The sequence below is a fragment of the Gigantopelta aegis genome, chromosome 1, assembly GCF_016097555.1.
Source record: "Gigantopelta aegis isolate Gae_Host chromosome 1, Gae_host_genome, whole genome shotgun sequence".
Classification (NCBI taxonomy): Eukaryota; Metazoa; Mollusca; class Gastropoda; order Neomphalida; family Peltospiridae; genus Gigantopelta; species Gigantopelta aegis.
In genome coordinates, this window is record NC_054699.1 from 6,802,782 (window position 1) to 6,809,307 (window position 6,526).

Genomic DNA, 6,526 nt, shown 5'->3' on the forward strand with positions numbered 1-6,526 from the left:
TAATTAATAACAACAATAATAACAACCCAGAACTGATCACTTAATTAGTTAATCTCTAGGTGTCTAGTTACACAATATGCGAATCACTTCACCGTGACACAACACCCACACGTGTGATAATTGAGCAACGCTTCTAGGAGAAGTTAATTAATAAGGGAATTACAACACCATTCCTAACTGGTTAATTTTTAATTAACCCTTACTACTCGTTCAGTAACGTGTGATAATTGAGAAACGCTTCTTGGGGAACTTAATTAATAAAGGAATTACAGCTCTATTCCTGACTGGTTAATTTTCAATTAACCCTAACTACTCATTCAGTAACCTTGTAACACAGAATTAATACTGGTACCTATCACAATAAAGACACTAACCTACAGTTTACCTAGGTCTTCTAGGATGACTGGCTAAGCTTTATATTACCAAATACTCGTATAAAATATAGAACAGTAAGACTACGATTTACTTCGTCAGATGACCGAAGACACTGTCTAAAGAATATTGGTATAATACAGTATTAAAATATTTAAAGTCACATCAATCACATCAAGGTTATACACAGAGCAGAAATAGAATATTTACCAGTCCAAATGGACAACGTTCCCGGGAAGCTTCCTTTTTCGTTCTCCTCGATATCTCTAAAAACTAGCTATTTATTATAAAATCAGAATTCGCCTGGGGGTACAAGGCGGTACCTCCCCCTATCATCTGATATTTCCACCGCGACCAAGCGGTATTATTTCTCTCTGATCGTCAGACTTACTGACGCCATCGTCGCCAAAATTACGGTCGTCGAAACCGCACTCGCAGAGGTATTACGTAACTACTCGCCACATGGCCTCCACAGCTGGACTAAGTGCATATTGGAATGCCCGATCGCGCGAAGTATTACGTAACAAGTTGCCCACCTGGGCTACGTGCAATGAAACTGCACACGGCCCTCTAACACAATTAAAATCGCCACAGGCGAAACAAATTTAAGAGCATGTACCGTCACACACCCCCACCTCAAAAAGAATATTTCCTCTACTCTAGGAATAGGGAAATATACTACATTAAAACAAAAGTGCGTTAACCGATGCATACGGGCATTTATAACACATGTAATAATAAGGTGACTACCAGTAATCACACTGAGTCTCTGAGTCCCTGGTATACAAATAAAATATATATAAACAAAACAGAAATCAAGAATGTCAACACATTATCATATCGTTCAACTTCGGGACAGGGCATCAGCGATTACATTGGATGTGCCCTTGATATGTTCGATGGTAATTGGGTATTCTTGCAGAAGAAGACTCCATCTCAACTCTCTCTGGTTGGAGGCTTTCATTAGGATGGTCCAGTCCGTCTTCGTCTTCTTGGAACAGCACAGCTCCAGCACCCACGTCACTGGCACCCACAGCTAGCTTGAACGGCATTCGGTAGTCTGGTGCTGCCATCACGGGAGACGAGTAGCGCCTCTGCTTGAGACGGTTGAATGACTTCTCGCATTCACCTGACCAATGGAACTTCGTTTCCTTCTTTTTCAGCGTCGCACGTTTTCCAGGTTTTCTCCGATAGGCATGCTATCGAATCGGTGTAGCGTTGGGTTCCAAGCGCACATCTTGGCTTAAGGTATTGGTAATCGTTGGAAGGTTCTGACAAATGGAAACATTGTCTTGTTTCAACGTAGTCAACTTTGCTCGCTGGGGGTTCAAGTCTTCTAGAATCTGGCCGTTGGCCAACTTGATCTCCGCAGTCTTGACATCATCACAGGAAATTGACTGTCTCTCAATTTGGACCGGTCTCTCTGGAACTATCGGCAGTCTGTCAAAATAACCTTTTAGCAAATTGATGTGACAATACCTACTTTTCCTAACCCTATCAGGAGTGTTTATCACATACCCTGTCTCATTTACCCGTTTGTGCACAACATAGGGACCGAAATACCTGTTCTGTAATGAACCCCGTTTAATGGGAAGGTACAGCAGCACCTTATCTCCTGGTTTAAATTCCCGACTCCTAGTCTTCCTATCAAACACTGATTTTATTTTGCTCTGAGCATGGCTCAGTTGCTTCCTAGCTAGTTCGGTCGCCGGCAACCTCCTATCCCTAACTCTTTTATTCATCAATACTCTCTCAGTTAACAATGTAGTGCGAACTGCCAACAATTTTGGATCAGCCCCCTGCTCTAGAATTAACTCTTGTCTATTACAAGGTAAATCCCCTCTATCAAACACAACTGGTTCAATTCCCCTCTGCGGGAGATCAACAGGTTCCACCACATTTAATTTGTCAGTTGACTTATCTACCATTTTACTGATAACCTCATCCACTCCAATTTCATGGCTCACACACGTATCAGACAAATCACAAATATCCTCTAGGTCCCGTGCTAACCTACTGGCCATAGCCCTAGTCTTTACACACGCAGGATATCTAATCTCATCAACCTCACTCTCTTCTACTGGTAAAGGGCTGTCTTTAATTAGCAATTGGTCACATGTCGGCTGACAACACTGACTAGTCAAATCATTACCCAACAAAACTCCTATGTTTTCAACAGGCAAGTCCTTCACAACACCCATAACGACTGGTCCCGTCACAAACTTCGAACACAAGAAAACCTTATGTAACCGGACAACCATTTTTTCTCCAGTAACCGAGCTTAAAGCCAAACTATGTCCTGTATCTGAATTTTCAATACCAGCTAAACACTTTTGCGTTATCAGACTCTGACTACACCCGGTATCTCTATAGATTGATATAGCCTTAGGACTCAATTCTTGTTTCACATCACAAACCATACCAGTGGACACATACGGGTTTACTTTCTCTGCCATGGGACTAACCATTAACTCACTCGCTAACGGAGCTGACCTCACTAAACCGACCACTTGCGCATTATCGCGTTTCCTTTTAAAACAGTCCCCGATAAGATGGTTATCCTTTTTACAGTAACTGCAATGTGGACGAAAAGTTCGTGCATTGGCTGATAATGCAGGTCTATCCTTACTTTGCCCACCAGGTGCATTCCTTGCCTGACTAGCTGACCAACTAGATGACTCTCCCCGATAGCTAATTTCCCGGGAAAAACCTGGCTGAAATTTCTTCTTATCACCCTGTTGTAAAGAGGTACCCGGTACTGCCTGAGCTTTGTGTATTAACACATAATCATCTGCCACTATGCCTGCCTCCTCTATCTTTTTGACATCACGATCCTCTAAATGAATACGTAAGCTAACTGGTAATCCATTTTTAATGTCCTGTAAGATCAACAACTCCCGTAACTCGGTATATGACTCTACCTGATGAGAAACAACCCATTTATCAAACATCCCTGCCTTCTTAGCCACAAACTCACTATAAGACTGACCATGCGTTTTTCTCAACTCGCTATACCGTAAACGATAATCCTCAGGACGTAATTTATACGCCCTCAACACCGCAGCCTTAACTAAGTCGAACTGACTTGCTCGCTCATCACTCATTGAATTATAAGCTACACTAGCCTTCCCCTTAAACTTAGACACGGCTAACAATGTCCACTTAGACTGCGGCCAATTTAGCTGCTTAGCGGCCCGTTCAAAAAGTTGGAAAAACATACCTACCTCCTGGTCATCAAATACAGGCACTGATCTATAAGCCTCCGACATGTTAAACCCATTTCCGGCTTCTCGTCTGACTTCTTCAGTATTCAACTTTAACTCATGTTCCACTTTTAATTTTTGTAACTGGAATTCTCTATCCCTATGTCTATCTTCTCTATCTCTATCTTCTCTTTCTCTCTCTCTCTCTCTCTCTCTCTCTCTCTCTCTCTCTCTCTCTCTCTCTCTCTCTCTCTCTCTCTCTCTCTCTCTCTCTCTCTCTCTCTCTCTCTCTCTATCCCTCTCTCTCTCTCTCTTCTCTATCTAATGCACGTTCTTCTCTTTCTCTCTCTTTCTCTTCTCTTTCGTACTCAAGCTTTTTAAAAGCTAATTGTTGTTCCACACTTAACTCATTTATCTCTATCTCTGGAACAATCTCACTGTCTTCCATAACAGGCCTATCACCAAAAACTTCCTGGATAATAATTGTCTTTATATCACCTAAGGTTTTAGCTGATGTTAAATCAATTTCTCGCTCACCCGCGATTTCAACTAACTCGGCCTTACGTGCTCGCTTAATCTCCACTACACTGAGCGTAGGCCTGTCCAGCAAATTCTTATCCATGTTTAGATATGACGCACTTATTATTAATTAATTTTCTAGTGAACAACGTGCTACTTCGAGTAAATTTGTAAAAATAATTTATAAAGCCCCCATTTACAAACAATACTTTTTTTAAAATATGCGTGTCCCGTTTCAGATCCGGGACGAGCGCCCCAATTTTCTACTCCTGTCACGGGGATTCTATAATACCCGTAACTGAATAAAACACGATTATCAAAATATCTCTCCTAACTGTATATCTATTAGATCTCTCTGTAACAGGCGGTATATACCCGCTGTGGCTCGTCTAGGTATGATCAGAGATACGATCTTATATAAAGTATATATTATTATAGCACGTTAGTTCTCTAGAAAACACAACACAAACACAATACACTTTGGAATCTGTATTAACCTACGCTGACAAATGTACAGCCGCAGTAGTTAATTAATAACAACAATAATAACAACCCAGAACTGATCACTTAATTAGTTAATCTCTAGGTGTCTAGTTACACAATATGCGAATCACTTCACCGTGACACAACACCCACACGTGTGATAATTGAGCAACGCTTCTAGGAGAAGTTAATTAATAAGGGAATTACAACACCATTCCTAACTGGTTAATTTTTAATTAACCCTTACTATTCGTTCAGTAACGTGTGATAATTGAGAAACGCTTCTTGGGGAACTTAATTAATAAAGGAATTACAGCTCTATTCCTAACTGGTTAATTTTTAATTAACCCTAACTACTCATTCAGTAACCTTGTAACACAGAATTAATACTGGTACCTATCACAATAAAGACAATAACCTACAGTTTACCTAGGTCTTCTAGGATGACTGGCTAAGCTTTATATTACCAAATACTCGTGTAAAATATAAAACAGTAAGACTACGATTTACTTCGTCAAATGACCGAAGACACTGTCTAAAGAATATTGGTATAATACAGTATTAAAATATTTAAAGTCACATCAATCACATCAAGGTTATACACAGAGGAGAAATAAAATATTTACCAGTCCAAACGGACAACGTTCCCGGGAAGCTTCCTTTTTCGTTCTCCTCGATATCTCTAAAAACTAGCTAAGAGAGGACACAGAGGACTATCACTTTAAGGTTTAAATATGCTTACCTGGGACAAACGTCAGCTATCCAGGGATGACTTTGTGGTTAGTGTTTAGCGACAGACGAAAAACCGGTCTAATGATCCTGAGAGTTCAGCCAACGGACTAGACAAATGGTCGCCTGGAAGTTCAGTCAACAGAAAAGGAAAATCGCTCGCTTCACCGTGTTTCTGATCGTTTTAATATTTGTACTAGGTTACATTTCATTTTATTTATCAATACTAATTTCGTACACAACATATTTTACTTTTTCTTGACCTGTTATTGACCTGTGAACGAGTACGTGTGTTAAATTCAGAAATACATTTAATGAACAGTGTTATTAATCTGGGAACATGTGGAATTGGTAATGCACCACATGTCGTTATTATAGCATTTTTATTCTGTCTGCTTTTTTTTTTCCTGCTTTTTTTATCTCTCGCATATCTGATACAAAACACAATAAACACATAAAACAATTATTACCTTATGGGCTGGAATATCAAATGGCAATTATAATGAGTAGGCCTGATGCATATTATGTGTATACTAGTATTTTACAACACGAAAAACTTTTATTATATCCAATCATTTTAAATATAGACTTGAAAATAAATCTTGTATTGATGTGGTTTGCCTATTAAATATTGGTAAATGTATTTCTGAATTATCTGTATGACAAAACCCCAGTTTGGTTTTGGTTTAACGACACCAGTAGAGGACATTGGTTAGTAGTATCCAGGCCTGTTGAGTGCCATGATTGACCTACTTTCCCGTGATCACGTGACCTTGGTAGGAAACAATGGCTTTTGTGTAGGAAACAATGACACAATGGTCTTTGTGTAGGAAACAATGACACAATGGCTTTTGTATAGGAAACAATGGCCTTTGTATAGGAGGGTGCAGGTGTATGGCCTCGGTAGGAAACAATGGCCTTTGTGTAGGAGACAATGGCACAATGGCCTTTGTATAGGAGACAATGGCCATGGAGGAAACAATGGCCTTTGTGTAGGAGACAATGACCTTGGTGCAGGTGTGCGATCATTGTGTATTCAATTCAATGTATTGCATATTACCAAACAAACTGGTGTCAGCAAACAAATAAAAGCAAAGAAACAACAACAATTAACAATAACAATATGTATAGGCCAGGTGTAAGTGACGTTGATGTTGGTTTTGGCTTCATTGTATAACGTCTATTGTGTTGTTGTATGTTTGTATTCACAGTGGACATAG